This window comes from Pinus tabuliformis, chromosome 7 (assembly GCF_031772625.1).
Source record: "Pinus tabuliformis cultivar Carrire ecotype Pingquan chromosome 7, CPIR1, whole genome shotgun sequence".
NCBI lineage: Eukaryota > Viridiplantae > Streptophyta > Pinopsida > Pinales > Pinaceae > Pinus > Pinus tabuliformis.
The window spans coordinates 1,287,323,649-1,287,332,641 of record NC_142293.1 but is presented as its reverse complement, the minus strand read 5'-3'; the positions used below and the strand labels follow the sequence as shown (position 1 = coordinate 1,287,332,641).

Genomic DNA, 8,993 nt, shown 5'->3' with positions numbered 1-8,993 from the left:
TCTTTCCTAAAGGCTCTAATTTTCTTCTCTTATCTTTAGGAACATGAATATAAATAGGACAATTAAATATTCTTAAATGACCAACTTGTGGTATTTTTCCATTGAATGCTTCTTCAGAAGTCTTTTCTTCCAAGATTTGATGAAGACTTCTATTTTGAATGCAGACAATGGTTGTTGATGCTTCACTCCAAAGAAGCATAGAAAGGTCTTGTTCATGCATCATCACCTTGACAAATTCTTCAATTATTCTATTCTTTCTTTCAACAACTCCATTTTTTTTTGGATTGTGTTATCACAAAATCAGGCACTGAAGGCTGCCAATCAACAAGACTCTGTGTAACTGTTTCAAACCAAGCTTTTAACTAAGGCTTAGCCTCCTTAGTCTGAGAGGGCTCTCTCATAGGTTATTGATATTGAACAAGATGGCTAACTCTTACAAGACACATGAAAAATGTACTGGCTGGACAGAATTGCTTCCCATTGGGCTTATGGAGTCACTAATATCTCAGTAAACAATAACGCTATCCTTTCATAGAAATCAGGGCACTTTACATCTAATGCTCAAACATAACTTACATGAAACACAGTTTGCCTAGGCATACAGGAAGTCAGAGCATGATTCATGAGTTCTGAGTGATTATGCATTAACCAAACTGTAAAAGAACATTAAAGAGAATAAACCATCATACATTTGAACAATAAGATCTATTGTGAATCCTGAGAAGAAACAACAGTCATTTGCATTACTGAAATCTGCTATACATAAACCAAAACAGTCTTCTCCAAAAACATCCAACCCCTATTACATCAAAGTTTGATCTATATATAGAAACATATCCTTAACTACTTTGAGCTTCCTCCTCCAGCATGAGGGGAGCTCGATGACTGCTACTAATTACCCCTATCTACTGTTTAACTGACTCATTAAATACATTAAGTGCTGAAGTGGAATTACAAAGAGTCCTAGTTAAACTATAACTCTAATTCTATCCTCCTCGTAGAATGATTCTTTTTTGTAGTTTTAATACATGGTTTCCTTTTCGCTGCGCTGAGATGGCATGAGATGGCATAAGATGGGCAATTAATGTCCCATGCTGGCTTTGAATACCGAAGGCTTTGATCTGTTCTGTATTGGCTGAAAATATCCCTAAATTTTCGGTTCTGGTCCCCCATCACCGAGTATGCAGCAGTGGATACTTTAATTCTTTAATAACCCAAGAGAATAGGGTAACACCATGCTCCTGATATGCTGGAGGCTTCCTTGGTAGACAGGTGTGCCAACCAAAACTTTTCGTATGCAGCTCTTCTCCAAACCCTAATCACCGAGAATAAAGTGACTTTATAACCAAAAATCTTAAACATAGGTTAAAAGATTTCACCTTTTGTTAAAGGTACACCTGGCAAATGTTTAATGGCTGTAGCAGCTTCCTTTGATCCCTTTCATGTCACTGAGGTGTTCCCTTTGCAAATTTTTGATTCTCCCATCAAACTGTTTGCCTGCGTTTTAAAATCAACACCTACAGCAGTTTCGCAGCGCGTTGCGAAACTGCAAAACTGTTTTAAACAATTTCAATTTCCCCTGAGATTTTAACTGCTCTGCCACCTTGCTCACAAATAACTTATCAATGCTCATAACATTCATGCTTGAAATTCTTGCAAATCCTGGAGCGGATGACATTACAGTTAAATGAAATTCATCAGCAGAAAAATCTCTAAACTAATGCATTTCATTCATTGTGCGGACGAGAGAGCTTTCCTAGGAGAAACCTTTTGTCAAATACTACCAGCTATTCAACATTCGATTCTGTGCATTGCCTGCAGATTGGAGGGCAGTAGTCGGTCAACTAAAGTTACACTCGAAACCCTTTAACTTGCTACTTTTAGCAACTGCATTAAGTTCATTCAAAATGTATTCTTTTGCCTTGGGATTTTGGCACAATGCAGTAAAATCTCCAGTTTGTCCATTATCTGTGGCCCAACTTTCAAGTGCTCTTTGATTAGGTATAACAATAGCAACCAGACAAGATTCGAAGCTATTTCCGTAAACCCAAATCGAATCAATAGCAGAACACTGGCCATACACATTCTCGAGATTTTCCACTGCAACATATTCTCCTTGTGAAAGCTTAAATATTTTTTTTTTCTATCAATGATTTTTAGTGTTCCATTCATCTGCCACTCCCCAATGTCACCTGTGTGAAACCAACCATCAACCAAAACCTCATTGGTAAGGTCTTCACGCTTGTAATAACCAACAAATAAGGTTTTGCCCCTTATACAAACCTCTCCACGCAGTACTTCTGAAAGTGCATCATATCCCATTTCAGGGACAGACTCAAGGCAGACATCAATATTCGGAACAGGTGGACCAACAGTCCCGATCATTGACATTACATTTTGTAGGGAAACAAAACTTCCTACACAAGTTTCTGTCAAACCATAGCCCTGTACAACATGGCAACAAGTGACTACTCGTAGAAACTCTGCCACATGTTTTGCAAGTGGAGCTGCTCCTGATATCATTACACGGACACGTCCTCCCAGACCTTGTTTAATCTTGCTGAAGACAACTTTATCAAAAAGTGGAGATGCTTTTTCATGTTTCAACCCTTTGCGCATATTATTAAGCTTGTATTTGTATGCAAATTCAAACACTTTTCTATTCAAAAATCCTCCAGCAGCGATCTTCTGGTTTAAACCATTGCAAAGCATCAACATGATATGCATACATATGATTGTCAGCTCCAACTAGCCTGAACAATACTTCCATGATCGATGGAATACCAATCAAATTCACCAACTTAGCCAGTATCTCTTGATGTGCTTGAATATAACGAATGGTGGCTACCGTCTTTCATAACAACAAGCAGATCACAACCTTGCTAAAGTATCCAACCAGCAAGGTTCTATGGAGCCGGTCAGATTCCAAGAAGGAAAACAGTAAATTCATTAACTCTTCCTCTTCAACCAGTGTCTTGAGAATAATGTCAATTTCACAAGAGAATATCTCACACGCTATAAATGGAAACCTGAAAGCTCGCTTACTTTCTGCACCATCTGGTGGCTCTTGTACAATGTAACATAGCATTTGTTGCATTTGTTCCTTGCCTCGAAGAAAATTAATAAGGCGATTGTTGATAGTCTTACACTCTTGAATAATTTCCTCCTCGGCCAAGAGGTCTTCAACTGTACATGTTTCTTTGTCCAAAATTGAATCCACCGCTGAAGGGGGCGAGAAACTAGTCATCCGCCAAAACATTTTTCCCAGCTTGCCTTCTTCTCTTGCGAATAAGATTTTACTGAAGGATCATAATTTGTGGCTAGGCGAAGGTAGTGCTCTGCTTCTCGAATGAAATTTTGATGCTGGACCCTTCAGAATGTGCCACAGTAAAGCCCTATAGCCTGTTGTTTTCTCCTCTGAAGACTCCATGACAATTTCTCCCATTATTTTTCGTATACCTTTTATGAGCTGCTTAACAGATGCATTTCGGAGCACAAAATGACACAGTCTCAGCCAAAAAACTCTTGCACATATTCTCGATGGTAGTATCGCAGCTGCTTTGTTATTACATATGCAATGTCCTTTACAAGAAGCTTCTGCCTATACTTCAAGATATAAGAGAAAGCTGTGAAAACCTGTTCAAGGATTTTAGGATTTCAATCTCCACCAGATTATAGAAGGTTTCCCATGGCTTCCATTAGTTTATGGAGAAAAGGCATGAACTCCTCACGCAAATCCCTTGATAGAACTGCAATCAAACTGAGGATAGGCTCAAAGGAAAGCTTAGCCTACATGTGCAACCGGCAAAGAAATTTTGATACAATTATTTCCTTGTGTAGCAAAACTCGTGGTAAAGTTTGCACCACTAGCATCAATTCTTCATATAGGAAAATAAATTCTGCCGCACTATTCAGTTCCCGCCATTGTAGAAGGTTTTCATAGAAAAAATGATGTTTCTTGAGCTGGCTCAAATAGTGTCAACGCTGTAACCAAATGTCAGAACCAAGCAAGTTTTCAAGTGCCCTAGAACTTGATATGTAGCACCTGGAACTGTTTCTAACACACGTGTTGTTTTACTGCCCCATGCATTTGGCAAACCATTCGCCACAGATCCTCATTTTTTTTTTAAACTGATAAAGACGCTCGCAAGCTGATCCAGCACTGTGACACGTTGAGTCAGATATTCCCACAGAATCCATAGTCGCACGAATTCCCCATTTCGTAGCGCAGTTAGTGCAAACTCGGTGTTTTCCGCTACGAAATCACCTAAACCGAGCTGCGCTGCGAAACTAGTAGAAAGGATTTATGTGCCTTTGACAAACAATCGAACTGCTGTGAAAAAATTAAAAAAAAAAAATTCTTGAGTGATAACAGTGGCTCCACTTGGGATAGTGTGCTCCTGTAGTACACTAAGAACTCGCAGGTCCAGTGCTTTATCCATTTATGACAAACTGAAATTTGCTCGACAATCATCCCCTTCAAGCTTCTGGGGCCTTCACCTCGGGCTTAAGCTTGATGATCACTGTAGGAGAAAGAAATCTACATCTACTAAAAAAAAACATGCTCAGTCAACCTTGAGCTTATTTGCCTTTTCCTACCTACCTACCCTAACAATTCAAACTTCTTTCAGCTCAATCAATGTGAAATTTCCAATGTAGCCAATCATTTGTCTTATCTGATGTTTGATTTCTTTGACTGCATCGGAGTTCAGAGCCAATATGATATCGTGATGACCGCTGCCACTGAAATTGTCTCTGATCTTTATAGGAAAACTGAAACACTGGAGAGTAAAACTCTTCCATGTAGTCAGCTATAGGATCCCAGAATACATGATCAGCTAGATTTTTCTTGTAACTTTCCGGCTGTGCAAACTGATCTTCAACAACAGTGTACTCTTCCTCAATCGTGAAAGAGAAAGGAAGCAATACTCTCTCCTTATGTTCTGCCATAGAAAGCTGCTGAAAATAATGATCATGATTATGAAAACTATATGCCTGAATTTGACCTTCTAAACCTTCAATTTCTTTCTCAATGTCCTCAGCAACTTCATCCAAAAATCTCATCTTATCCTCTGCTTTACAGTCAAATGACTTTAGATACGAGGACAAGGACAAAGAAAAATTTTCACCTATTTCTTCATTAATATGATCATCATTCCATTGTTTGAAACCCTCAACTGAAGGAGAGTTTGCCACCACCTCTGACCTATCTATCCATTCCTCCAAAAACATAAGCCATAAGTCTTGAAATGACTTAACGGATTTGATAGGGAAACTTTCAATCCATTGTTTGCATTTCCCTTGAAGTGAATCATAAAATAACATAATGCAAACATCCTCATGTTTAACTCTAAGAAGCTCAGCAAAATGACAGAAATCTGAGATATGCTTCAAAGTTAAACTCAAATCTTCTCCATTAAATTTGGGACCGTTCCTTAGAAAATATGCATCCTTGGGAAAATGATTTGGGAAACCATGAATTCCTGAAAAATCTATGCATGCATACCTTGAACTAAGAATGGTAGCTTCTGGGTCCTTCATAACTCCAGTGAAATCACCATGAACCTATGAATTTCGAATTCTTCAACAATGGAGTCGCCAAGGTAGATTGCAGCCTCGAAAACCTTCTGAGCTCCTGCTACCTTCAGAAGTTCAGCTTCATGATTTCGGGAATGAATAATCTTCAGGCTCCCGGCAGACGCACCAAAATGTTATCACAAAATCAGGCACTGAAGGCTGCCAATCAGCAAGACTCTGTGTAACTGTTTCAAACCAAGCTTTTAACTAAGGCTTAGCCTCCTTAGTCTGAGAGGGCTCTCTCATAGGTTATTGATATTGAACAAGATGGCTAACTCTTACAAGACACATGAAAAATGTACTGGCTGGACAGAATTGCTTCCCATTGGGCTTATGGAGTCACTAATATCTCAGTAAACAATAACACTATCCTTTCATAGAAATCAGGGCACTTTACATCTAATGTTCAAATATAACTTACATGAAACACAGTTTGCCTAGGCATACAGGAAGTCAGAGCATGATTCATGAGTTCTGAGTGATTATGCATTAACCAAACTGTAAAAGAACATTAAAGAGAATAAACCATCATACATTTGAACAATAAGATCTATTGTGAATCCTGAGAAGAAACAACAGTCATTTGCATTACTGAAATCTGCTATACATAAACCAAAACAGTCTTCTCCAAAAACATCCAACCCCTATTACATCAAAGTTTGATCTATATATAGAAACATATCCTTAACTACTTTGAGCTTCCTCCTCCAGCATGAGGGGAGCTCGATGACTGCTACTAATTACCCCTATCTACTGTTTAACTGACTCATTAAATACATTAAGTGCTGAAGTGGAATTACAAAGAGTCCTAGTTAAACTATAACTCTAATTCTATCCTCCTCGTAGAATGATTCCTTTTTGTAGCTTTAATACATGGTTTCCTTTTCGCTGCGCTGAGATGGCATGAGATGGCATAAGATGGGAAATTAATGTCCCATGCTGGCTTTGAATACCGAAGGCTTTGATCTGTTCTGTATTGGCTGAAAATATCCCTAAATTTTCGGTTCTGGTCCCCCATCACCGAGTATGCAGCAGTGGATACTTTAATTCTTTAATAACCCAAGAGAATAGGGTAACACCATGCTCCTGATATGCTGGAGGCTTCCTTGGTAGACAGGTGTGCCAACCAAAACTTTTCGTATGCAGCTCTTCTCCAAACCCTAATCACCGAGAATAAAGTGACTTTATAACCAAAAATCTTAAACTTAGGTTAAAAGATTTCACCTTTTGTTAAAGGTACACCTGGCAAATGTTTAATGGCTGTAACAGCTTCCTTTGATCCCTTTCATGTCACTGAGGTGTTCCCTTTGCAAATTTTTGATTCTCCCATCAAACTGTTTGCCTGCGTTTTAAAATCAACACCTATAGCAGTTTTGCAGTTTCGTAGCGCGCTGCAAAACTGCGAAACTGTTTTAAACAATTTCAATTTCCCCTGAGATTTTAACTGCTCTGCCACCTTGCTCACAAATAACTTATCAATGCTCATAACATTCATGCTTGAAATTCTTGCAAATCCTGGAGCGGATGACATTACAGTTAAATGAAATTCATCAGCAGAAAAATCTCTAAACTAATGCATTTCATTCATTGTGCGGACGAGAGAGCTTTCCTAGGAGAAACCTTTTGTCAAATACTACCAGCTATTCAACATTCGATTCTGTGCATTGCCTGCAGATTGGAGGGCAGTATTCGGTCAACTAAAGTTACACTCGAAACCCTTTAACTTGCTACTTTTAGCAACTGCATTAAGTTCATTCAAAATGTATTCTTTTGCCTTGGGATTTTGGCACAATGCAGTAAAATCTCCAGTTTGTCCATTATCTGTGGCCCAACTTTCAAGTGCTCTTTGATTAGGTATAACAACAGCAACCAGACAAGATTCGAAGCTATTTCCGTAAACCCAAATCGAATCAATAGCAGAACACTGGCCATACACATTCTCGAGATTTTCCACTGCAACATATTCTCCTTGTAAAAGCTTAAATATATATTTTTTCTATCAATGATTTTTAGTGTTCCATTCGTCTGCCACTCCCCAATGTCACCTGTGTGAAACCAACCATCAACCAAAACCTCATTGGTAAGGTCTTCACGCTTGTAATAACCAGCAAATAAGGTTTTGCCCCTTATACAAACCTCTCCACGCGTTACTTCTGAAAGTGCATCATATCCCATTTCAGGGACAGACTCAAGGCAGACATCAATATTCGGAACAGGTGGACCAATAGTCCCGATCATTGACATTACATTTTGTAGGGAAACAAAACTTCCTGCACAAGTTTCTGTCAAACCATAGCCCTGTACAACATGGCAACAAGTGACTACTCGTAGAAACTCTGCCACATGTTTTGCAAGTGGAGCTGCTCCTGATATCATTACACGGACACGTCCTCCCAGACCTTGTTTAATCTTGCTGAAGACAACTTTATCAAAAAGTGGAGATGCTTTTTCATGTTTCAACCCTTTGCGCATATTATTAAGCTTGTATTTGTATGCAAATTCAAACACTTTTCTATTCAAAAATCCTCCAGCAGCGATCTTCTGGTTTAAACCATTGCAAAGCATCAACATGATATGCATACATATGATTGTCAGCTCCAACTAGCCTGAACAATACTTCCATGATCGATGGAATACCAATCAAATTCACCAATTTAGCCAGTATCTCTTGATGTGCTTGAATATAACGAATGGTGGCTACCGTCTTTCTTAACAGCAAGCAGATTACAACCTTGCTAAAGTATCCAACCAGCAAGGTTCTTTGGAGCCGGTCAGATTCCAAGAAGGAAAACAGTAAATTCATTAACTCTTCCTCTTCAACCAGTGTCTTGAGAATAATGTCAATTTCACAAGAGAATATCTCACACGCTATAAATGGAAACCTGAAAGCTCGCTTACTTTCTGCACCATCTGGTGGCTCTTGTACAATGTAACATAGCATTTGTTGCATTTGTTCCTTGCCTCGAAGAAAATTAATAAGGCGATTGTTGATAGTCTTACACTCTTGAATAATTTCCTCCTCGGCCAAGAGGTCTTCAACTGTACATGTTTCTTTGTCCAAAATTGAATCCACCGCTGAAGGGGGCGAGAAACCAGTCATCCACCAAAACATTTTTCCCAGCTTGCCTTCTTCTCTTGCGAATAAGATTTTACTGAAGGATCATAATTTGTGGCTAGGCGAAGGTAGTGCTCTGCTTCTCGAATGAAATTTTGATGCTGGACCCTTCAGAATGTGCCACAGTAAAGCCCTACAGCCTGTTGTTTTCTCCTCTGAAGACTCCATGACAATTTCTCCCATTATTTTTCGTATACCTTTTATGAGCTGCTTAACAGATGCATTTCGGAGCACAAAATGACACAGTCTCAGCCAAAAAACTCTTGCACATATTCTCGATGGTAGTATCGCAGCTGCTTTG

At 39.0% G+C, this 8,993-nt stretch overlaps 1 pseudogene; it reads right to left on the bottom strand.

Moving 5' to 3' along the window:
- Positions 1-1,840: 1,840 nt before the first annotated feature.
- LOC149252205 (long chain acyl-CoA synthetase 4 pseudogene) lies at positions 1,841-3,247 on the bottom strand (annotated as a pseudogene).
- Between the last annotated feature and the right edge of the window lie 5,746 nt (positions 3,248-8,993).